This window comes from Bufo bufo, chromosome 4 (assembly GCF_905171765.1).
Source record: "Bufo bufo chromosome 4, aBufBuf1.1, whole genome shotgun sequence".
NCBI lineage: Eukaryota > Metazoa > Chordata > Amphibia > Anura > Bufonidae > Bufo > Bufo bufo.
Genome location: NC_053392.1, coordinates 4,901,274 through 4,927,321, shown reverse-complemented (window position 1 = coordinate 4,927,321; position 26,048 = coordinate 4,901,274).

The following is a 26,048-nucleotide window of genomic DNA, read 5'->3' as shown; positions in this document are numbered from 1 at the left end:
CAAATTTTTAAATTTCACTTTTTTGGCAGATTTTCCATTTTAATCCAATTTTTTCTTTAACACATCGATGGTTAACAGCCAAACAAAACTCATTATTTATTACCCAGATTCTGCGGTTTACAGAAACACCCCACATGTGGTCATAAACTGCTGTATGGGCACACGGCAGGGCACAGAAGAAAAGGAACTCCACATGGTTTTTAGATGCCATGTCCCATTTGAAGCCCCCCTGGTGAACCCTTACAGTAGAAACTCCCAAGAAGTGATCCCATTTTGGAAACTAGGGGATAAGGTGCCAGTTTTATTGGTACTATTTTTGGGTACATATGATTTTTTGACCATTCATTATAACACTTTATGGGGCAAAGTTGTTTTAGCACAGTCTTTATTTATTTATTTTTACAGCGTTCACCTGAGGGGTTCGGTCAAGTGACATTTTTATAGAGCAGATTGTTACGGACGTGGCGATACCTAATATGTATACTTTTTCTTATTTATTAAAGTTTTACACAATAATAGCATTTTGGAAACAAAAAAATTATGTTTTAATGTGTCCATGTTCTGAGAGCTAAAGTTTTTTGTATTTTTTGAGAGATTTTCTTATGTAGGGGCTTAATTTTTGCTGGGATGAGGTGACAGTTTTATTGGTACCATTTTGTGGGACATACGCCTTTTTGATCACTTGGTGTTGCACTTTTTGTGATGTAAGGTGACAAAAATTTCTTGTTTTGACATTATATATATATATATATATATATAATTTTTTTTTTTTATACGGTGTTCACCCAAGGGGTTAGGTTATGTGATATTTTTATAGAGCTGTTTTTTACGGACGCGGCAATACTTAATATGTATACTTTTTTTTTTTTTTTTTTCACTTTAACACAATAATAGCATTTTTGAAACCAAAAAAATGATGTTTTAGTGTCTCCATGTTCTAAGAGCTATATTTATTTTTATTTTTTGAGAGATTTTCTTATGTAGGGGCTCATTTTTTGCGGGATGAGGTGACTGTTTTATTGGTACCATTTTGTGGGACATACGCCTTTTTGATCACTTGGTGTTGCAAGGTGACAAAAATGGCTTTTTTTGACAGTTATTTATTTATTTTTATGGTGTTTATTGGACTGGGTCGATTATGTGATATATTTATAGAGCCGAACATCACGGACGCGGCAATACCAAATATGTCTATTTTATTATATTTTTTTCTATTTTTAATTCTTTTATTTTTATTCCTTACTTGGGGAATTTTTTTTTTTTTTTACATGTGAAACAATTTATTTTATTTTTTTTACACTTTTCGTCCCCCCATAAGGTCAGACAAGACCTCTGGGGGACATTTACTTCACTTTTTCTAATTTTTTTCACTGTTGATTTCTCCTGTAACTGGGGCTGACATAGTAGCCCCAGTTACAGGAGAAATAGACCCCCCTCCCCCCCACAATGAGTTCACTGTACTAAAATGGCCCCACAGTCACCAGATCTCAACCCAATAGAGCATCTTTGGGATGTGGTGGAACGGGAGCTTCGTGCCCTGGATGTGCATCCCTCAAATCTCCATCAACTGCAAGATGCTATCCTATCAATATGGGCCAACATTTCTAAAGAATGCTATTAGCACCTTGTGGAATCAATGCCACGTAGAATTAAGGCAGTTCTTAAGGCAAAAGGGGGTCCAACACCGTATTAGTATGGTGTTCCTAATAATTCTTTAGGTGAGTGTATATACACTGCTCAAAAAAATAAAGGGAACCCTTAAACAACACAATGTAACTCCAAGTCAATCACACTTCTGTGAAATCAAACTGTCCACTTAGGAAGCAACACTGAGTGACAATAAATTTCACATGCTGTTGTGCAAATGGGATAGACAACAGGTGGAAATTATAGGCAATTAGCAAGACACCCCCAATAAAGGAGTGGTTCTGCAGGTGGTGACCACAGACCACTTCTCAGTTCCTATGCTTCCTGGCTGATGTTTTGGTCACTTTTGAATGCTGGCGGTGCTTTCACTCTAGTGGTAGCTTGAGACGGAGTCTACAACCCACACAAGAGGCTCAGGTAGTGCAGCTTATCCAGGATGGCACATCAATGCGAGCTGTGGCAAGAAGGTTTGCGGTGTCTGTCAGCGTAGTGTCCAGAGCATGGAGGCGCTACCAGGAGACAGGCCAGTACATCAGGAGACGTGGAGTAGGCCATAGGAGGGCAACAACCCAGCAGCAGGACCGCTACCTCCGCCTTTGTGCAAGGAGGAACAGGAGGAGTACTGCCACTGTCCTGCAAAATGACCTCCAGCAGGCCACAAATATGCATGTGTCTGCTCAAACGGTCAGAAACAGACTCCATGAGGGTGATATGAGGGCCCGACGTCCACAGGTGGGGGTTAAATACAAAGGACGGAAGGTATGTAGAAGAGAATAAAGGGCTAGCCGACTGCCTTAATGAATACTTCTGTTCAGTTTTTACAAAAGAAAAAGGAGAAGGACCTCCACTAGAAAGAATGACTAATAAATCGTTTGATGCATGTATCTTTACAGAGGAAGATGTTCTAAGTTTGCTGTCTAAGGTGAAGACAAATAAGTCACAGGGGCCTGATGAGATACACCCAAAATTATTAAAAGAGCTTAGTGGTGAGCTGGCAAAACCGTTAACAGATTTATTTAACCAATCATTAGTAACAGGAGTCGTCCCGGAAGATTGGAAATTGGCAAATGTCGTGCCCATTCACAAGAAAGGTAGTAGGGAGGAATCGAGCAACTATAGACCAGTGAGTCTGACATCAATAGTAGGCAAATTAATGGAAACCCTATTAAAGGATAGGATTGTGGAACATCTAAAATCCCATGGATTGCAAGATGAAAAACAACATGGGTTTACTTCAGGGAGATCATGTCAAACAAATCTTATAGATTTTTTTGACTGGGTGACTAAAATAATAGACGGTGGAGGTGCAGTAGACATCGCATATCTAGATTTTAGTAAGGCTTTTGACACTGTCCCACATAGAAGACTTATCAATAAACTGCAGTCATTGAGCATATTTTTGAGTGGATTAGGCAGTGGCTGAGTGACAGACAACAGAGGGTTGTAGTCAATGGAGAACATTCAAAACAAGGTCATGTTACCAGTGGGGTTCCACAGGGATCTGTACTGGGACCGATTTTGTTTAATATCTTCATAAGTGATATTGCAAAAGGCCTCGATGGTAAGGTTTGTCTTTTTGCTGATGACACAAAGATATGTAACAGGGTTGATGTTCCTGGAGGGAAATGCCAAATGGAAAAGGATTTAGGAAAACTAGAAGAATGGTCAGAACTCTGGAAACTTTAATTTAATGTGGATAAGTGCAAGATAATGCACCTGGGGCGTAAAAACCCAAGGGCAGAATATAGAATATTTGACACAGTCCTGACCTCAGTATCTGAGGAAAGGGATTTAGGAGTAATTATTTCAGAAGACTTAAAGGTGGGAAGACAATGTAATAGAGCAGCACGAAATGCCAGCAGAATGCTTGGATGTATAGGGAGAGGTATAAGCAGTAGAAAGAGTGAAGTGCTTATGCCACTGTACAGAACACTGGTGAGACCTCACTTGGAGTATTGTGCGCAGTACTGGAGGCCATATCTCCAGAAGGATATAGATACTCTAGAGAGAGTTCAGAGAAGAGCTACTAAACTAGTACATGGATTGCAGGATAAAACTTACCAGGAAAGGTTAAAGGACCTTAATATGTATAGCTTGGAAGAAAGAAGAGACAGAGGGGATATGATAGAAACTTTTAAATACATAAAGGGAATCAACTCGGTAAAGGAGGAGAGCATATTTAAAAGAAGAAAAACTACCACAAGAGGACACAGTTTTAAATTAGAGGGGCAAAGTTTTAAAAGTAATATAAGGAAGTATTACTTTACTGAGAGAGTAGTGGATGCATGGAATAGCCTTCCTGCAGAAGTGGTAGCTGCAAATACAGTGAAGGGGTTTAAGCATGCATGGGATAGGCATAAGGCCATCCTTCATATAAGATAGGGCCGGGGGCTATCCATAGTATTCAGTATATTGGGCAGACTAGATGGGCCAAATGGTTCTTATCTGCCGACACATTCTATGTTTCTATGTTGTGCTTACAGCCCAACACCGTGCAGGACGTTTGGCATTTGCCAGAGAACACCAAGTTTGGCAAATTCGCCACTGGCGCCCTGTGCTCCTTACAGATGAAAGCAGGTTCACACTGAGCACATGTGACAGACGTGACAGAGTCTGGAGACACCGTGGAGAACGTTCTGCTGCCTGCAACATCCTCCAGCATGACCGGTTTGGCATTGGGTCAGTAATGGTGTGGGGTGACATTTCTTTGGAGGGCCGCACAGCCCTCCATGTGCTCGCCAGAGGTAGCCTGACTGCCATTAGGTACCGAGATGAGATCCTCAGACCCCTTGTGAGACCATATGCTGGTGCGGTTGGCTCTGGGTTCCTCCTAATGCAAGACAATGCTAGACCTCATGTGGCTGGAGTGTGTCAGCAGTTCCTGCAAGACGAAGGCATTGATGCTATGGACTGGCCCGCCCGTTCCCCAGACCTGAATCCAATTGAGCACATCTGGGACATCATGTCTCGCTCTATCCTCCAACGTCACGTTGCACCACAGACTGTCCAGGAGTTGGCAGATGCTTTAGTCCAGGTCTGGGAGGAGATCCCTCAGGAGACCGTCCGCCACCTCATCAGGAGCATGCACAGGCATTGTAGGGAGGTCATACAGGCACGTGGAGGCCACACACACTACTGAGCTTCATTTTGACTTGTTTTAAGGACATTACATCAAAGTTGGATCAGCCTGTAGTGTGTTTTTCCACTTTAATTTTGAGTGTGACTCCAAATCCAGACCTCCATGGGTTGAAAAATTAGATTTCCATTTTTTTATTTTTGTGATTTTGTTGTCAGCACATTCAACTATGTAAAGAACAAAGTATTTCAGAAGAATATTTAATTAATTCAGATCTAGGATGTTATTTTTGTGTTCCCTTTATTTTTTTGAGCAGTGTATATATACAGTACAGACCAAAAGTTTGGACACACCTTCTCATTCAAAGCGTTTTCTTTATTTTCATGACTATGAAGGCATCAAAACTATGAATTAACACATGTGGAATTATATACATAACAAACAAGTGTGAAACAACTGAAAATATGTCATATTCTAGGTTCTTCAAACTAGCCACCTTTTGCTTTGATTACTGCTTTGCACACTCTTGGCATTCTCTTGATGAGCTTCAAGAGGTAGTCCCCTGAAATGGTCTTCCAACAGTCTTGAAGGAGTTCCCAGAGATGCTTAGCACTTGTTGGCCCTTTTGCCTTCACTCTGCGGTCCAGCTCACCCCAAACCATCTCGATTGGGTTCAGGTCCGGTGACTGTGGATGCCAGGTCATCTGGCGCAGCACCCCATCACTCTCCTTCATGGTCAAATAGCCCTTACTTTCAAAGTTTTCCCAATTTTAGGGGCTGACTGACTGACCTTCATTTCTTAAAGTAATGATGGCCACTTGTTTTTCTTTACTTAGCTGCTTTTTTTTTGCCATAATACAAATTCTAACAGTCTATTCAGTAGAACTATCAGCTGTGTATCCACCTGACTTCTCCTCAACGCAACTGATGGTCCCAACCCCATTTATAAGGCAAGAAATACCACTTAATAAACCTGACAGGGCACACCTGTGAAGTGAAGACCATTTCAGGGGACTACCTCTTGAAGCTCATCAAGAGAATGCCAAGAGTGTGCAAAGCAGTAATCAAAGCAAAAGGTGGCTACTTTGAAGAACCTAGAATATGACATATTTTCAGTTGTTTCACACTTGTTTGTTATGTATATAATTACACATGTGTTAATTCATAGTTTTGATGCCTTCAGTATGTATGTGTGTGTGTGTATGTGTATGTGTATATATATATATATATATATATATATATATAGATATATATATATATATATATATATATAGATATATATATATATATATATAGATATATATACACACATACAGTACAGATCTTCACAGTCATGGACTGTGGGGATCAGAACCTTTCAGCCGGCATTAGAATCCTCTGATTGGCTAGTCTGGCCCGGGACCACCCTCATTGGCTGGTTAGCTGAGATCCCTGGCTGTGTGTAACAGCCGGAGTCTTAGCGCTGTCACCAGATCTGCAGACATGGTGACAGTTTAATTCTGTGACGTGTATACTCGTCATGGAGGACCAAATAGCAGTGCTCCATGACGAGTATACATGTCAAATAGTACTAAGGGGTTAAAGCGCCTTTCATTCCATAGCGCTGTACATATGATAAGCGGTGTACATACATAATACAGACAATTGCACTAATCATAAACAAGACGAGTTACAGACTGGTACAGAAGGGGAGAGGGCCCTGCCCGTGAGGCTTACAATCTACATGGTATGGGAGAAGTACACAGTAGGAGAGGGTGAAGCTGGTCATGGCGGTATAGAGGCAGCAGGGTCACTGGTTGTAGGCTTGTCTGAAGAGGTGGGTTTTCAGGTTCCTCCTGATAGTCTCCACTGTAGGTGAGAGTCTGATATTTTGGGGAAGCGAGTTCCAGAGTATGGGGGATGCGCGGGAGAAATCTTGGCGGCGATTGTGGGAAGAGGTGATAAGAGGAGAGGAGAGAAGGAGGTCTTGTGAGGATCGAAGAGTGCGTGTGGGGATGTATCGGGAAAGTAGCTCAGAGATGTAGGGAGGGGACAGGTGGTGGACGGCCTTGTATGTATTTGTTAGTATTTTGAAGTGAATTCGCTGGGCAATGGGGAGCCTCTGAAGAGATTGGCAGAGGGGGAGGCAGAGGAGTAACGGTGAGAGGTGGATTAGTCGGGCAGCAGAGTTGAGGATAGATTGGAGGGGTGCGAGACTGCTAGATGGAAGGCCACAGAGGTGAATTTGCAGTAGTCTAGGCGGGAGATGATGAGGGCAGGTACAAGCATTTTCACAGAAAAGAGCAGATGCGGGAGATGTTTTTGAGCTGGAGGCGGCAGGTGGTGGAAAGGTCTTGGATGTGCGGTCTGAAGCAGAGGGCAGAATCCAAGGTCACTCCAAGGCAGCGGACTTGGTTGACCGGGGATAGTGTGCAGCCATTGATCGTGATAGATAGGTCTGTTGGGGGGGTTGAGCAAGATGGGGGAAAGATGATGACTTCTGTTTTATCCATGTTAAGTTTTAGAAAGCGAGATGAGGATATGGAAGATAGATTCTGGATAATAAGGTGGTGATGTCTGGACCAGAGAGGTAGATTTGTGTGTCGTCAGCATAAGAATACTGAAAACCATGGGACTCTGAAGGGCTCCTAGGACAGAGCCTCGCGGGACACCAACAGAGAGGGAATGAGACGAGGAGGTGGTGTGAGAGTGGGAGACGCTAAACGTATGGTCTGTGAGGTATGATGTGATCCAGGAAAGCGCCAGGTCTGTGATGCCAAGAGATGAGAGAGTTTGTAACAGAAAGGAGTGGTCGACAGTGTCAAAGGCAGAGGACAGGTCAAGGAGAAGGAGGACAGAGTAATATTTTTTGGTCTTGGCTGTTAGTAGGTCATTGGTGACTTTGGTGAGGGCAGTCTCAGTTGAGTGGTGGGGTCGGAAGCCAGATTGTAGCCGGTCAAAGAGGGAGCAGGAGGAGAGGTGAGAGGACGGTTCAGAATGGACATGTTGTTTAAGTAGCTTTGAGGCATATGGAAGAAGTGATATGGGCCGATAACTGGACAAAGATGGGTCCAGTGAAGGCTTTTTCAGGATGTGTGTAATGGAAGCATGTTTAAAACCAGAGGGGAAAACACCAGAGATTAGTGATAGGTTGTAGCGATGAGTAAGGACTGGGATAAACACTGTGAGGTTAGGGATGAGGTGGGATGGGATTGAGTCAAGTGCAAAAGTGGTCAGATGTGATCTGGAGAGTAGAGTGGAGATTTTTTCTTCTGTAATGGTGGGTTTTGGGAGAAGAGGACCGAGCAGTTGTGTAGAGGGTCTGTGGGGACTGTGCTTTGAAGCTTTCTCTGATGTTGACTATCTTTTGTTTGAAGTATGTGGCAAAGTCCTCAGCTGAGATGAGAGAAGAGGGTGGGGGCGCTGGGGGACGGAGAAGGGAGTTAAGTGTTAAAAAGTTGTTTAGGGCTGTGGGCCAGGGAAGACATGAGAGATGAGAAGTCGTCTGTTTTGCATCAGCGAGTGAGGATTTGAATATGAGGAGGGATTGCTTGTATGCGGTGAAGTGATCCTTAGAATGGGATTTCTTCCATCGCCGCTCAGCAGCCCTGGAAGCTTGTCTGAGTTTTTTGGTCAGGTTGGTCTGCCAGGGTTGTCTGTTGATTGTTCGGGTTTTGTTGTGTGTGTGGGGCGGGGGGGAAGGGTGCAGCAGTGTCCAGAGCTGTACTTATTGTGGTGTTATATAGGGTGGTGTCAGCATCTGGGTCTTGGAGGGAACAGATGGTAGAGAGTCAGAAAGCAAGCGAAAGTCGAGATGTTTAAGGTTCCTGCGAGGGTTTGCTAGTGTGTGGACCGGGGGAGCAGCAAAAGAAACCAATGAAGAGAAGGTGAGTAGGTTGTGGTCGGATAGGGGGAGGCGCGAATTAGAAAGGTTAGATAGGGAGCAGAGGTGGGTAAAGATAAGATCCAGAGTGTGACCATCTCTGTGGGTGGGAGCAGAAGACCACTGTGATAGGCTGAAGGAGGAAGAGAGTTATAGGAGTTTAGAGGCGGCTGAGTAGCAGGTGTCAATAGGGATGTTGAAGTCACCCATGATGATAGTGGGGATGTCTGCAGAAAGAAAGTGTAGTAGCCAGGTGTTAAATTGGTAAAGAAAGATGGTGGCTGGGCCTGGGGGTGGTAAATGACAGCTACTTGGAGGTTGGAGGGAGAGTAGATAGTAGAACATAGTGTACTTCAAATGAAGTGAGTGTAATGGAGGGTGGCAGTGGAGTTGGACTGTAGGAGCAGGTGTCTGATAGGAGAAGACCAACTCATCCACCATGTTTGCAGCTGGGGTGGGGTGTGTGAGTTAAATGAAATCCACTATATGAGAGTGCAGCAGGGGAGGTGCTGTCAGCCATGTTTCTGTGATAACAAGAAAGGTAAGTTTTTGACAGATGAAAAGATCATGAATGTAGGAGAGTTTGTTACAGACAGAGCGTACATTCCATAATGCTCCTGCAAGAGGAACGAAAGGAGCAGGGGTCAGAGGAATGATTATTAGGTTTAAGGGGTTGCAGTAATTTGTAGAAGGAGATTTGTAGTGGGACATGGAGGCGATAGTGGGGATTTGCTGAGGGGGGCCTGGATTTGGAGAGATATCACCAGCAATAAGGAGAAGCAGAGAAATTTTTAGTAGGTGAGAAAGAGAGGGCAGGAGGTATCTGTTTGTGTTTTGGAAGGAAGTGTTTTAGTTTGCCAAACAGGTTTGTGCAAGTGTCAGATGAGAAGGTAAGATGGAGGGAGAGAAGATTAGTTCCTTGCTGGATGAATAGATATAGGGGATTTCCGGAGGTTTTGGAAAAGATGAAAAATGTAAACATTATTTGCATTAATTATTTCTGTATTTACCTGTGGTCCAATTCTAATATAATTCAGAATGTGCACTTAAAAGATGTTGCATTTGGAAAGACCAAGGTCTGAAAGACCTAAGTTCTTAGATTTATACCACTCAGTGTTCAATCAGGTTTGACCAAGAGGGGAAGGGGCTACATTTGGCCTAATCAAGGGAGGACCAGATAGAGGGGGAAATAGTCAATGTAAACAAATACTCAATAAATCCAGCAGAGAAAGAGACATTGAAGTTCAATGTAGACGTACCAGGGAACGAGAAGGAAAGATGAGAGGTGTGGACAATATCAGACTGTGGAAAGCGGGGTGCAGCAGTTAGCTTCAATGTAGACATACCTGGAGAGGAGAGAATTGGTGATGGTCAGTAGGCAGTGATGACAAAGTGGATTCCATATCCATAATATTACATTCTGGTATAATTCAGTATGTGCACTTAAAGAGTTGCACTTAAAAGATGTTGCATTTGGACAGATATTGGTCAGATAATCTGTTGGTGTAATACAGGGCTTAGTTATTTAGAGATCAGGATTATTAGATGACCAGCACAAGTACCAGTCACACAGCTAGAAGAACAGTTAACCCTTTGTGGCAGAACGGCTCAATATTTTTACTAAAGACCAATTGAAAAAATGATTTTTTCTTTCGCCTATGACAGCACCCCTGGAGAGACCGCCTCCTCCTCTGGACAGGAAACAGGAACCAGAACGCCTTTTAAAAGAGGGGACCTCCCCTCCACCTCCAGCTCTGTTTCCTGTCCTAAGAGACAGGAAGGAATCGGATCGCCAATACTCTATTAGAGCTGCGGGGGCCCCGGCAATTTATGCAAGTGAGGAGGGTTACCCCGAGCGGCTTAAGTCTCTATGAGGAGCCGTTGTTAAGTTTGGGCTCCAGAGTCTGTCCCTCACCTTCCGTCCCCTTCCCTGGACCTGGGGGGTTTGTACCTCTTGGTTATTCTGCGAACCTCTGCGGCCGTGTTCGCATGTTCGGCTGCCGGCCCGCGTGTGTCTGAACTTCCGGGTGCGGCGGTGGAAGGAAGCCGACGCTGCGAACCGAAAGAGGAGGAAGCCGGCAGCGCGTGCCGAGGACAAAATGCCCAGCCAGCTCACTGCTATGCGGACTGAAGAGCTGTCAGTTTCCCATTCCTGCTGAGTTTGCTATGTAAGGAATGGAGCAGGTTCAGCGCGCTGAGACCACCAGTAATACATCGGTACCACGGTGGGGTAAGAGGGGTCATTCCCCAGCAGATTTTTGCTTACTATTGCTTATGGGGTTATGTTTGTTTGTGCCTAGGTGTCCAAGGAGTCTTCCAGGAAGACCTCCAGAGCTAAAGAGAGGGGGTGTCCGGTTTGTAAAAAGAAGCTACTCTCTGCATGGGCTAAACCCCTTTGTCAAGGATGTGTCAGCAAGTTAATGGAGGAGGAAGCTCCATCCTTGATGAGCAGTATTAAGCAGATGATCAGGGATAAGGTCAGAGTTGGTTAGCTGATTGATTAAATGTCGCCCCAGTACTTCTGCTGCTGCATCTAAATATTCCCCCTCCAGCGACAGCGATATTCTATCTGGGAGGAAGAAGGAGTGTTTGTCATCGGACGATTCTTCTGAGGACGAGGCCGCAGGAAAACCGCTGTTTCATACTGAGAACACTAACTCCCTAGTCAAGGTGGTTAGAGCTACTATGGGATTGGATGATCAAAGACCTCAGCAGTCAGTGCTATGTTTGAGGGCCTGGGTCCTAGAAAGAGGAAGGTGTTTGATGTACATAAGAACATTCAGGCGGTAATCGCCAGGGAATAGAAGAGACCAGATAGGAAGTTTTTCGTTCCTTCCTCTGTTAAACATAAATATCCGTTTGATGAAGAGGTCTCCACCCCCTGGGACAGGGCCCCAAAACTGGATGCTCCCGTGGCTAAGATGTCCAGGAAAAATTTTCTACCCTTTGAAGATATGGGTTCCCTTAAGGACCCAATGGACAGAAGGGCAGAGGTTTACTTAAAGAAAAATTGGGAGGGCTCTGCAGCAGCCTTTAAACCTGCTATTACTGCTACCTCTGTCGCTAGGTCCCTAAAGGTGTGGATGGGAGAGTTAGAGGCCCGCATTAAAGGGGGTACTCGTAGGGAGCAGTTACTTACCTCTTTCCCCTTACCCCTTGGGCTTTCGCAGACTCCGAGAGTGTTCACGAAAATCGTTTCAGAAATGATGGCCCATGTGAGGGAGAAAAATAGTCATCATACCCTACCTGGACGACTTTCTTCTCGTGTCCCAATCGTATCGGGCCCTTCAGAGGCAGATTGCCTGGTTAAAGGAAGTTCTAAAAAAGCTAGGATTGGAGATAAATCTAGAAAAGTCCAGTTTATGTCCAAGCCAGAGGTGCAACTTCCTAGGGATGATTGTAGACTCCAGAGCCCAGAAGTGTCGGTTGCCCCTTCAGAAGGCCTTACAAATTAAGTCCAGGGTCCAACACATTCACTCGCACCCGTCTGTCACCCTAAGAGAGGCCATGTCTGTGTTGGGCCTCATGACTGCTCCGATTCAAGTAGAATGGGCCCAAAATAATTCAAGGATTCTACAACTTCAGATTCTACAGGAATGGGACAGATGTATACTCTCGCTGGACTCTGAGATATCTCTATCTCCTCTGACTCTGAGCTCCTTGAGGTGGTGGATGAATTTAGAAAATCTTCAAAAAGGGGTTCCGTGGATCAGAGAAGCGGTTCTTCCTTTGACTACAGATGCAAGTCCATCCGGTTGGGGAGCCCATGTGGAGTCCCTTCTGTTGCAGGGGGGGAGCTGGGACAGCAGAGCCTTATCCCAGATCAAGTTAGCCCTGGAACAGAGTCTTCCAGTTATCAGTGGCAGAAATGTAGAGATCTACTCGGACAACACAACAGCCATAGCCTATATCAATCGGCAGGGAGGTACAAGAGCTCAGGGCCTCATGTCCCTTACCCATCAGATATTCAGTCTGGCAGAGGCTTCTCTATCTTCTCTTTCTGCGGTGCATCTCAAGGACTCGGACAATGTGAAAGCAGACTTTCTCAGTTGTCACCACCTAAGCCAGGGAGAGTGGTCCCTACAGCAGAGGGCTTTCAACCAGGTCACAGCATTATGGGGGATTCCGGAGATAGATCTTTTTGCCACCAGATCAGAGAGGTAGAAGTTTTCTATTCCTTATCTCCATGGGAACATCCGAAAGCGGTGGACGCATTGTCTCAATCTTGGAGACAGGGCCTTCTCTAGGCCTTTCTTCCCCCCCTAAAAATGTTACTGAGGGTTCTCAAAAAGATCAGAGAGGAAGAGGCCACTGTAATAGTTATATTCCCCTTCTGGCCGAGAAGAGTTTGGTTCTCCTCGCTCCGCAGGATGTCGATAGCAACTTCGTGGGTGCTTCCGGAGCCTCAGGAACTTCTGTCTCAAGGTCCAGTCTTTCACCTAGAAGTAAATAAAAATCTACATCTGACTGCTTGGCTCTTGAGAGGGAGATTCTAAATAGAAGAGGTCTTTGTGAAGAGGTAGTTAATACTCTGTTTGCCAGTCGGAGAGGGTTACTTCTAAGATCTACCTTAGAGTTTGGAGGGCCTTTTTTTAGATTCGCCAATAGACCAGTAGATGTGCTAGAGGTTCCTGACATTCCGCTAGTGCTAGAATTCTTGCAGGAAGGTTAGAAGAAGAAACTCAGGCCTAGTACTTTAAAAGCCGAGATTTCGGCATTTAGTGCCTTGTTTGAGTTTAGATTAGCAGTCCATCCCTGGATCAAGAGGTTTGGTACAGCTGTGTCCAAGTTATCTCCTGTCTCTAAGGTCACGGTTTACGGGGGGAAAAAATAAATAAAAAAATCGCTCTCCTCTGCCGCATTTCAGCGCTCAGTATTGTATTCACTCTGTGTGTTATCTCCTATAGGTTCTGACTCCGGGAGGAGAAGTCCCCCCGAGAGATGTCCCAGTCCTCTGTATTGCCAGGACTGTCCAGAGGAAAAGCTCCCAGAGAACCATCAGGTAGATGGAGCTGAATTCTCCCCAGAATCTGACCAGAAAGAGATTGAACCAAAGACCATTTTACATTTCTCTTCTTCAGGATGAAAATCTGATAGATATTAAGGCTGAGGTTAAAGATGAAAAAGAAGAGGAGACAGATTTATGGGGCAATCAGCAGGGTAAGGAGGGGGCTGTCATGGGTCATCTGGATACTACTCCCATCATCTCATTACATGTAATAATCTCTCCTGTCCCTGTGTGTTTCCTACAGATGGACTCATAGAAGGAAATCCCCCTGAGAGATGTCCTCTGTATTCCCAGGACTGTCCAGAGGAGAAGCTCCCAGAGAACCATCAGGTAGATGGAGCTGAGCCCTATACACATCTATATAGGGGGGTCTTGCAGTCATAGAGGGGTGATAGATGGTGGAGTTCTCTTATGTGGATCTGTTAGATTTCCCACCCTCTGCTGTATTGTACTGAATTGTTACAGATGACAAATCAGGGGGAAGATGTGACTGATATTAAAGTGGAGGATGAAGAAGAGCAGATGATGGGCGATCCCCCGTGTAAGAGTGAGGTGGAGGAGGACATTCCAGTCCATGTGACCACAGGTATGGAATCATGAATGGAGAAAGGGAATTGGGAGGTTTCTTCAGGTGAGGCTCCACCTTAGAGCTGCAGTAAAGGAGCACTCCGGGCAGTGACCCAGCTTTGAGTCTTTAAATAGCAGGCTAATGGTTTTATACTAGTAAAGGCACCGGAGACATGTAGTAATGGCTGTTATACCTCAGGTAGGTGTCATCAGATGCCGGGTGTTATAGATGACATTACTACTTCACTATAAAGGCTGGAGACATGTAGTAATGGCTGTTATACCTCAGGTAGGTGCCATCAGATGCCGGGTGTTATAGATGACATTACTTCTACACTATAAAGGCTGGAGACATGTAGTAATGGCTGTTATACCTCAGGTAGGTGTCATCAGATGCCGGGTGTTATAGATGACATTACTTCTACACTATAAAGGCTGGAGACATGTAGTAATGGCTGTTATACCTCAGGTAGGTGTCATCAGATGCCGGGTGTTATAGATGACATTACTACTACACTATAAAGGCTGGAGACATGTAGTAATGGCTGTTATACCTCAGGTAGGTGACATCAGATGCTGGGTGTTATAGATGACATTACTTCTACACTATAAAGGCCGGAGACATGTAGTAATGGCTGTTATACCTCGGGTAGGTCTCATCAGATGCCGGGTGTTATAGATGACATTGTACTTATTTTGAGCTAAAAATCTTTTTTTCAGTATTAAAAATATGTAGTCCTTTTCTCTGTACAGAGCTGAAATGCTCTACTGGCAGGATATGAATTTTCTCTCTGCTCCGTCAGGCAGGGAGGTGACTGGCTCCTTATCTGTGACATTATAGACACTCATTATAGATCAGTTCTTATCTTACTGATAGCCTCTAAGGCCTGTATTACACCATCAGATTATCTGACAGATTTTCTGACCATTCATTGGTCAGATGGCCTATTACACACACAGATCTTTTGTTATACACACCAACTATTGGTCTCATTGGACAGATATTGGTCAGATAATCTGTTGGTGTAATACAGGCCTCAGTAATTTAGAGATCAGGATTATTAGATGACCAGCACAAGTACCAGTCACACAGCGTCCCTCCCCTCTTCTCGGCTCTCCTCCACGCTGGTGTGACACAGGACCTGGGTTACGGGCATTCTGGTAGGAACATCGCTACCCCCTCCAGCCTAGAGTATCTGTGGCACTCATGTGTGACCCGGCCAATAAGTCCTCTCAGGCACCCTGCAGGGCCAACTACTATGCCTGCACTTCGTGCAGGGTAAAATTCCCTTGTGGACAGGCAACATCTTTGTGTTCTGCATGCCATGCGCCTGCACAAAGCCATCCCTCCCCTCCACAGCCCACAGAAGTACAGGACCATCCTGGCTGTGTAGAACCTGACTGGGCAAGGGCCCTGTCCCGGGCAGTGGAAGACCTTTCTAAAATCTCCCACTCCACCCTTTCTCTATTGGGTCGTTTGATTGAGAAATCACCACCGGTGCAGTCTACACCGTCTCAGGGTCGTACAACCCAGGAGCAGGCTTCCCAGCAAGCGTCCCAGAGCAGGTCGCCATTCCTCCTCTGACTCATCAACATCCCCACCTCCTCCCGGTTCCCATTCACAGGCGTCCTCCCTTAGTGACGCGCTGTCGGAGGGGGAGATTGTGGATTCGGATGCGGCAATGGACCCGGAGCAAACTTTCCAGATTGCATCCATGGTAGATAGTCTAGTATCTGCTATCCGGGATACTTTTCAGGTACAAGAGAACCTTCCCTCCACTAGCCACCAGGGGTTGTCTCTTTTGCGTGCGAGATAGGCCTCTAAATCTTTTCCCTTGCACGACGATGTTTCTGTGGTTGTAGCAAAAGCTTGGAAACAGCCAGGTCTGCGCTTGCTGGTTCCAAAGCGGCTGGACCTGCTCTATCCTTTTCCAGCTGATTGCGTGATGAAATGGTCCTCTCCTCCGAAGGTGGATCCACCGGTCGCTTGCCTACGAATAACATGGTCCACCCGGTCTTGAAGAGAGGAGCCATCTGCCACCGGAATGGCCGTCGCATTACACCAAGACCTGGCGGCGGATCTCCCTAATGCAGAGCTCCAATCCTTGGCAATCCAAATCAGGCAGGAAAGTACCTCTGCGAGGCGGCTTTGGATGCTGGTACTATGGTCGCGCGTTTTTCCGCTCTTGCAGTCTCTATTCGCCGGGAGCTCTGGCTTAAAGTTTGGGCGGCAGATTCCTCCTCTAAGCGCTCGCTTTCGAGCCTCCCTTTTACCGGGTCTCGACTCTTTGGTTCCCGGCTCAACGAGATCATATCGGAAGTGACGAGTGGGAAGAGAACTCCTCTTCCACAACCCAAGGCAAAAAGTTCCTTTCGTCCTAGAGCTTCGTCCTCCTGTTATTAGTCCTTTCGGAGGTTCTCTGGCACCCGTCTGGCAGCTACCTCAGCGGCCAGACTGCCCACACAGGACCAGCGAAAAAAGCCATCCTTTCAGCCCCAGCTGGGCTAGCGTCCGCAGGCTCAGCCACCACGTTCCTCTTCAGGAAAACAATCTTCTGCATGAAGGTGCGCTTCCCCCTCGCTGGTGGGGGGTGGTCTCCTCCTCTTTCAGGAGACCTGGCGAGCTCACATCTCAGACGCATGGACACTCGAGGTCATCACCTCGGGTTACAAAATAAAATTCAAGCCCATCCCTCCCAACTGTTTTTTCCTCTCACAACCCCCCAGGGATCCAGTTCGGGCTGCGGCATTCTTTCAGGCAGTTCAATCCCTTCTCACGCGGGGGGTGATAATTCCCCTAGAGGAAAGATTTACGGGTTTCTATTCAAACTTGTTTGTGGTTCCCAAAAAGGAAGTCGAGGTCTGCCTAGTGCTGGACCTCAAGGTGGTAAACCACTTCCTCCGCATTCAACGGTTCAGGATGGAGTCCCTTTTGCTCTGTGGTTGCTTTGTTGGTCCAAGGGGAATTCATGTCATCCTTAGACAGACATTCAGGACGCCTACCTGCGCGTTCCTATCGCAGCTGTTCACCAACGTTTTCTTCGTTTCGCTGTTCAGTCGTGCAATTACCAATTCGTCGCCCTTCCATTCGGTCTGGCAACAGCTCCTCGGGTGTTCACGAAGGTACTCGCTCCCCTCCTGGGCCTTCTGCGGTCCAGGGGCATTACTCTTCTCACGTATCTGGATGACATTCTGATCAAGGCTCCGACAGTCACTCAGTGCGAGGAAAGTCTTGGGATCACCTTGGACACTCTCGCCCGATTCGGTTGGTTAGTGAATCTGAGAAAGTCCTCCCTCAGTTTTTCCACCCAGATCAGATTCCTCAGCATGACGCTGGACTCGGGCGCGGCATTGGTACACCTTTCGCAGGACAAGAGATTGTACATCCAGCGGTCAGTGCGTCTGCTACTTCGGCGCCGCAATACGTCAATCCGCAATTGTATCCGTGTACTGGGCGTCGATGGTGGCAAATTTACGGATTCACTGGATCGGGAGATTCACCTGTCTCGGCAGGTACAGTAGGCACTTGGTTGGTGCATCGCTCCTGCGCACCTGAAGATGGTGGAAATCCTTTCTCCCAGTCTCATGGACGGTTTTTACAACCGACGGCAGTCTTCACGGTTGGTGGGGCGTCTTAGCCACCCGGACGGTCCAGGGCATTTGGTCTCAATCAGAGTCCAAACTGCCCATCAACATCTTGGAGCTTCGGGCAATTTATCTATCCCTTCGCCATTGGACTCCCCTACTGCAGGGCCGTCCGATCCGAGTGCAATCAGACAATGCGACTGCGGTGGCTTATATCAACCACCAAGGGGGGACCCTGGCAGTGATGAAAGAATCTGTGAAGATTCTGCAGTGGGCGGAAGACCACGTTCCGGTGATATCTGCTGTCTACATTCTGGGAGTGGACAATTGGACGGCGGATTTTCTCAGCCGGACATCGGTGGACCCGGGGGAGTGGTCTCTCCATCAGGAGGTGTTCAAGGCTCTCTGTCTCCAGTGCGGACGTCCAGTTGTGGACTTGATGGCGTCCAGGCTCAATCACAAGCTCCCTTGCTTCTTCTCTCGTACAAGGGACCCCGAGGCACGTGGCGTGGATGCTCTTGTGGAGCCATTGGACGACTTCTCGTTCCTGTACGTCTTTCCACCCTTACCTCTCCCGCCCCGGATTCTGCGCAGAATCAGGATGGAGAACATCCAGGCGATCATGATTGCTCCAGACTGGCCTTGTCGAGCCTGGTATTCAGAGCTCATTCTTCTTCTAGGGGATGCGCCGTGGCCCCTTCCACTCAGGGCCGACCTTCTTTCACAAGGTCCAGTCTTCCACCAGAGTTTGGATACGCTACGTTTAATGGCGTGGCTATTGAAACCTTCATTTGGAGACAGAAGGGTTCCTCTGATGCAGTCATTAGGACTATGATTAGAACCAGGAAACCCTCATCATCCAAGATGTCGGGGGGTAATAATTCAATTAAGAATTATTAATTATGGTCATAAAAATAATCATAAAAATAAAAAAAATTATAAAATTTGTCATAAATTCTTAAAATCATGACCTGGTGAATTGTAGACAACCTAATTGATACAATTCACATCTGAGTCCGACTATTTCCTCAGATAAATAAGTTCTTTTTGACGTGAGATGACGTTAATGATAAAATGTAGTTCTTCATTATACAATAATACACAGGTATTATAAAAATATGCAGATTTATTGGTTACAAGGTTATAAACATATATAAGTAAATAAACATAATGATACATGCAAATGAATATATATAGCGTTAATATAAAGCATTACAAGCTTAACAATACATGTGAGTGGAAATAACTTGTCACATTATAACCAAGCTATTATTAGGTTAGGATATCAAAATATGAACATAAGTTATATACATCACTTCTGTTCAGAGAAAACCTCATGATATCAGGACGGGCATGTCTAATCCTAGACATCAATATAGAATGCTAAATACATTCCGCCCCCCCTAACCAACTACACATCACATGGCTTCAGGCATGGGCAAATCCATTCAAGGATATAACTTAGAAGAGATAACTGTATCCTTCCGCCCCATCCTGGACTATTTTCACATATATAACTTTGGTAAGACTATTAAGACAAATAACAGGGATCTAGGATCTTAAATGGAAAGGATTTGAAACAAGTCTTTCCTGTGGGAATCCATCACTTAGCTTGGCGAAGAATGTTCTATCAATATATATATATATAAGCAATCATTTAATGCTTTGCTAGATTATGAGTCTAGATTCTTCTGCAGGTAGAATGAAGCCTCACAATATCCTAAGACTACATCTCAATATGGAGATGATCAATTAATTTAATTATTTATTTATTCGCCAATCTAGATGGTATAATTTCACCCACACTATCAAATTAGTCTTAATAAAATGAAATATCATTTTCTGTGTCTCTTACCAAGTCCTAGTAGGAATCTCACTTCTGCTCCTAGGAAAGCTGGGTGGTCCATCATAGCACATCTCACCATGGCTTTCATCTTGATAGACCTCAACTTCTCTTCTCCTCTCTCCTCTTTCTCCTCTTTCCCTCCTGTGTATGGCTTATGATCCCAAACTTATCAGTTAGACACACCTTCCTAGTTTGGAACTTCCCAATCATTGTCGGATGGGCGTGACCATTGATAAAAAATGTGACATCATAACCTCACCCAGAATGCACTTTTGCTACTGTTGTATTGTCACCTACTGATACCTAGGTGGCACTGCTGTATAAGCTATTTGCATCATAGTATAAAGGGTTAACTTATGTAAGTCTGGATATACATTTTGACCTTAGAAGCTTTAATTCAAGCCATAGGGATTAATTCTGACACTTGTAGCAATTAGAGTCAGACCTCTAGGCGTCTCACTTAATGTTTCTCACACTGTTGATTTATGGATCATAAATAACTTGTTTTCTCACAGAGATATCAGTACCTCCTCTGTCATACTAAAGATGTGATTAATTGTTACAAAATACACATCTTCACAGACACTCTTCTAATAAGAAATATATACAATATACTGGATACATGTTGTCTTCGTAACATATAACAATATAATATAAACAAATATATATGTCCTACTGATTGTCTTATGCTAAGGACTAACTAAGGCTCAATAAATGAATACACACATATTGTATATTTTGCTTCATTAATAAATATCTAATTGTATAGGTAATGATCACCAGCTGCATAGAGCTCATCTTTATCTCCCGTCATAAATTTAAAAGTAGACAAGGAGGCCTCTTCTCAGACTGGTACATTCATTAGAAGAATAACACTAAAGTAGAAACCTTTGTGTGACCTTAATTTGGCCTACTCAAGACATACAAAATTGTAACTATAGTCGAGCATGGCTCTTAAAGGCAATGAAGATCCATCTTGACAATAATGAATTGGATATGAATGTATTTACCTATGAAAAGGCACAACAAAGATTTATTACAGGACTTGGAGGTCCTTCCTGCACTTCTGTGAGGAGCGCGATCTCCCTCCCAGACGTTTTTTCCTTCCTAATATACTGGCGGCGTTTCTGCAGTCCGGATTGGAGCTGGGTCTGGCACATAGTTTGTTGAAAGGGCAGGTCTCGGCCCTGTCCATTATTTTCCAAAAGCCCCTGGCCAGGTTAGTTCCGATCAAGACGTTTATGCAAGGGGTGGCTCACACAGTGCCCCCTTATCGTCCCCCCTTATATGCTTGGGACCTGAACTTGGTTCTGGGTTCTCTCCAGGCCATTCCGTTTGAACCTCTGAGGGAGGTCTCTCTTCGCTTGCTCTCCTGGAAAGTAGCCTTTTTGGTGGCCATCATCACATCTATCCGGAGAGTTTCAGAACTGGCTGCTCTTTCTTGCAAGGATTCCTTCTTGGTGTTCCATCAGGATAAAGTGGGGCTTCGCTCCATGCCATCTTTTCTACGTAAGGTAGTATCAGCTTTTCATGTTAATGAGGACATTGTTCTGCCCTTGTTTTGTCCGCAGCCTTCTCATCCGAGGGAGATCTTGCTCCATCGTCTGGATATGGTGCGGGCTTTGAAGACGTACCTATCAGTCGGGGCCCCCTTTTTGGGTACAGATGCTTTGTTTGTCGTCCCAGAGGGTCCTCATAAGGGGTTGGTGGCCTCCAAGGTGACGATTGCCCGGTGGATTCAATCGGCGATTGCTGAGGCTTATCGCACAAGGCACCTCCTCCTGGGATCACGGCTCGTCTACCAGAGCGGTCAGAGCTTCTAGGGCTCATCTGCACCACTTCTGCGTCCCAGTTGTGTAAGGCAGCAACTTGGTCCACCTTCACAAAATTTTACCGGGTGCACTCTCTGGCATCGGCGGATGCTGCTCTTGGCCGCAGAGTCTTGCAGGCCGCAGTGTAGTGACTTTCATGAGGGAGTTGTTTTCTTGGAGGTGTTGTTTCCCTCCCCGGGGACTACTTTAGGACGTCCCACGGTCCTGTGTCCCCCAATGAGAAAACAAGATTTTTGTGAACTCACCTGTAAAATCTCTTTCTCGCTTTATTCATTGGGGGACACAGCACCCACCCATTGTTCTTAGTGCGGCAGGTGGGGTTCATGGGTTGCCAGTTGGGACCTTGTTTTGCTTTGGTCTTATGGCAGTGTGCAGTTCTTGTTTGGTTTTCAGTTTACTTCTGCTTCTCCTACTGCTGGAGCACAAACTGATATGCTCTCTCCAGACTGGAGGAGGTAAAGCTGGCAGCGGAGGAGCTAACAGTTTTCAGCCTAGTGTCGCCTCCTAGTGGCAGCAGCAAGCTATACCTACGGTCCTGTGTCCCACAATAAATAAAGCGAGAAAGAGATTTTACAGGTGAGTTCACAATGTCGTTTTTTTTCCCCAGGCTTGTGAAAATATTTTGGCAAGCTGTTAGATGAAAAGCATAGTAAAGCATGGTTACCACCTTCAGTCCCGGCCCCAGAAAAATGCGAAATCTCAGATTTACATGCAAATTCAGAAAGAGCTTTTGCAGTAAACAAGGAGAAACCTCAGGGAGATAAATCCATACCTGGCGTGTAAGGAAATTCAGGATGGAGTCCATCTAATCCGCAATCAAGTATCGTTTCAAGGACTGTGATGGGCACAATAGTTATGAAAGATGATTAGTATCGCGTGCCGATTCTTCATTTTCATTTTTTTTCTTTTTTATTACAGGGTTATGGGGGAAAAACAAATTTGGGTTTCTTTATTTTCAATATCGTGCCCTATCGTATTGGAGTCTGCCAAGCCCCCAGACTGTTCGCGGGGAGACCCGTGTAGCCCTTTGAATAGGCCACCATAAAAAGGCATATTGTCGGTCATTGGGTTAAAGAGGTTTTCAGGTTTAATGTTTCCTCCGCTCCAGATAAATAGCATGGGATGCCTTTAAGGCTTTTGTTGGAGGGTTTGAATTAAAGGGGTTCTCTACGCTTTTACTATAAATATCAGATCAGCGGTGGCCCGACGCTTGGCACCCTCGCCGATCAGCTGTATGAAGGGAAGGCGCGTGCACTGCGCACATGCCGTCTCCCTTCCTGGTCACCGCTGCTGCTGTCTATGGCAAAGCTCTCCTGTGAGCGGCGTCACATCTTCTGTACTTTATTTCACACCATCAACACGGATCCATCTTCAATATCTTTTCTTACGCGTTTCGATCATAACGTCTTAGTCACAGCCGGGGTTACACTAATAAATGCCATCTTTACATAATGTCCAGTCTGAGACTCCCAGCATGCACCTCTTACTATGGGGGGAGCGCCGGCCCCTGTGGTTACCAAACCTTACTGAAAACAGATGGAATTGGAAACCTGAGCATGGTGGAGAGTCACTCCTGAAGTGTTAGTAGGTGAGCGATGGTGGGATGTTATGTCCGTCAGTACGCCTCTCCTTCCTCATCTGAAACCATCTGGATTGTTCTTGTGATGTTGTATGAAATGTTTGGAGGCCGAGGAAGGGTTAACAACCGTTAACTGCACTTTTGCTGGTGACAAATGCTTCCGCAGGGCAGGTTGTGCAGCCACGTACTGGACACTGCAAAACGTGGCAGTTATTCCACTAGGTATGTAGTGGAGCAGTGGATGTAGGACTGGATCTGCGGTGCAAGATGGAAACAGATGCCGCACTTCCAAAAACCTGCAAGCTTTGCAGATATTGTGTCCGCACTTATGGGAACCATTCACACTAAGCCAAGTAGCCGCAAACAAACTGAGTGAACCGGAGCTGATAAAGCGTCTCATATCTAATGCTTTACATCTACAATTTACTGCACATTTTCATTCTTTTTTAATCAGTTTTTTGGATTTAAATATTTGCAGTGGTCTTGTCTGAGGTGAAATCCGTCCGTCCACGTAGCGTAAACCCGTCTCGTGTCATCCAATACACTGTAAAAAAGCCGCCCCTATGGGTGAACTGGGCAAAGAGAAACTGCTCCACTGAAGGTGGGACTACATGTACCAGACTAACTGAGCGATGCTATCCCGGGTGGACTGTCCATCGGGCAGCGCAGAATTAACATGGTCAGCGGTGATGGTAAATCCAAAGCACAGAGCGAGACGCAGTCAAATACCGTGAACAATTCCATGAAATACAGAGGATATTTGATCATTTCTCCCCATTCTGAGACACGGCCACGTGCCGGATAAAACTGCCGCAGAAGGAGCGCAGATTGTGCCTAAGAAGGCCCCAACATTGGGACCGCAAAAAACTGCGGATACTTGGCTTAGTGAGAATGGTTCTCATAAGTGCGGACACAATATCTGCAAAACTTGCAGGTTTTTGGAAGTGCTGCATCTTTTTTAGGGCTCATGCACACGAACATGCCATGTTTTGCTGTCTGCAAATTGCGGATCCTCAAAATACGGATGCTGCCCATGTGCCAAATTTTTGTGGGGCCACGGAACGGAGCAACAGATTCGGACAGCACACAGAGTGCGGCCTACTGAAGTGAAAGGGTCTACACCCGAGCCGCAAAAAATGTGTCTTGGGTGCTGAACAAAACCACGTTCATGTGAATGCGCCCTAAGGTTACTTTCACATCTGCGTTTTTGCAGGATCCGGCACGGTTCAGCAAAAACACTTCCGTTAGGATAATACAACCGTCTGTATCTGTAATAAACTGATCCGGTTCTATTATCTTCAAAATGGCCAAGATGCATCCAGCGCGAAAACCATTGTAAGTCAATGGTGCCGGATCCGTTTTCTCCGACACATTATCCCATGACCACTGCATGCAGCGTTTTCTGTCCGGCCAAATGGGACGGAATGTAATCTGGTGACTCCGTTCCGTTCAGTTTTGTCCCCATTGACAGCGAAGGGACAGAACTGAAGCGTTTTCCTCCGGTATTGAGATCCTACGATATATCTCAATACCGGAAAGGAGAATCCTGCAGCACAGAGGACACTACATTCCTAGTCCAATAACTTGTACTTACTGCAATGTCCAGTACGTGGGCTGCACAACCTGCCCTTTAACCCCTTCTACCTCTGACTTCCCAGAGCCATAACTTGTTTATTTGTCTGTTCACATCGCCAGATCTGGGCTTGTTTTTTGCAGGACAAGTTGTACTTTCCAACCCCACCATTTAATATTGCATATGATGTAGTGGGAAGCCGGAAGTAAATTCCAAAAGGGGTCAAATGTAAAAAAAAAATTTTTTTTATTTACAGGGAGTGCAGAATTATTAGGCAAGTTGTATTTTTGAGGATTAATTTTATTATTCTACAACAACCATGTTCTCAATGAACCCAAAAAGCTCATTAATATCAAAGCTGAATATTTTTGGAAGTAGTTTTTAGTTTGTTTTTAGTTTTAGCTATTTTAGGGGGATATCTGTGTGTGCAGGTGACTATTACTGTGCATAATTATTAGGCAACTTAACAAAAAACAAATATATACCCATTTCAATTATTTATTTTTACCAGTGAAACCAATATAACATCTCAGCATTCACAAATATACATTTCTGACATTCAAAACAAAAACAAATCAGTGACCAATATAGCCACCTTTCTTTCCAAGGACACTCAAAAGCCTGCCATCCATGGATTCTGTCAGTGTTTTGATCTGTTCACCATCAACATTGCGTGCAGCAGCAACCACAGCCTCCCAGACACTGTTCAGAGAGGTGTACTGTTTTCCCTCCTTGTCCATCATCAAATGTGAGATTTACCACAGGTTCTCAATGGGGTTCAGATAAGGTGAACAAGGAGGCCATGTCATTAGATTTTCTTCTTTTATACCCTTTCTTGCCAGCCACGCTGTGGAGTACTTGGACGCGTGTGATGGAGCATTGTCCTGCATGAAAATCATGTTTTTCTTGAAGGATGCAGACTTCTTCCTGTACCACTGCTTGAAGAAGGTGTCTTCCAGAAACTGGCAGTAGGACTGGGAGTTGAGCTTGACTCCATCCTCAACCCGAAAAGGCCCCACAAGCTCATCTTTGATGATACCAGCCCAAACCAGTACTCCACCTCCACCTTGCTGGCGTCTGAGTCAGACTGGAGCTCTCTGCCCTTTACCAATCCAGCCACGAGCCCATCCATCTGGCCCATCAAGACTCACTCTCATTTCATCAGTCCATAAAACCTTAGAAAAATCAGTCTTGAGATATTTCTTGGCCCAGTCTTGACGTTTCAGCTTGTGTGTCTTGTTCAGTGGTGGTCGTCTTTCAGCCTTTCTTACCTTGGCCATGTCTCTGAGTATTGCACACCTTGTGCTTTTGGGCACTCCAGTGATGTTGCAGCTCTGAAACATGGCCAAACTGGTGGCAAGTGGCATCTTGGCAGCTGCACGCTTGACTTTTCTTAGTTCATGGGCGGTTATTTTGCGCCTTGGTTTTTCCACACGCTTCTTGCGACCCTGTTGACTATTTTGAATAAAACGC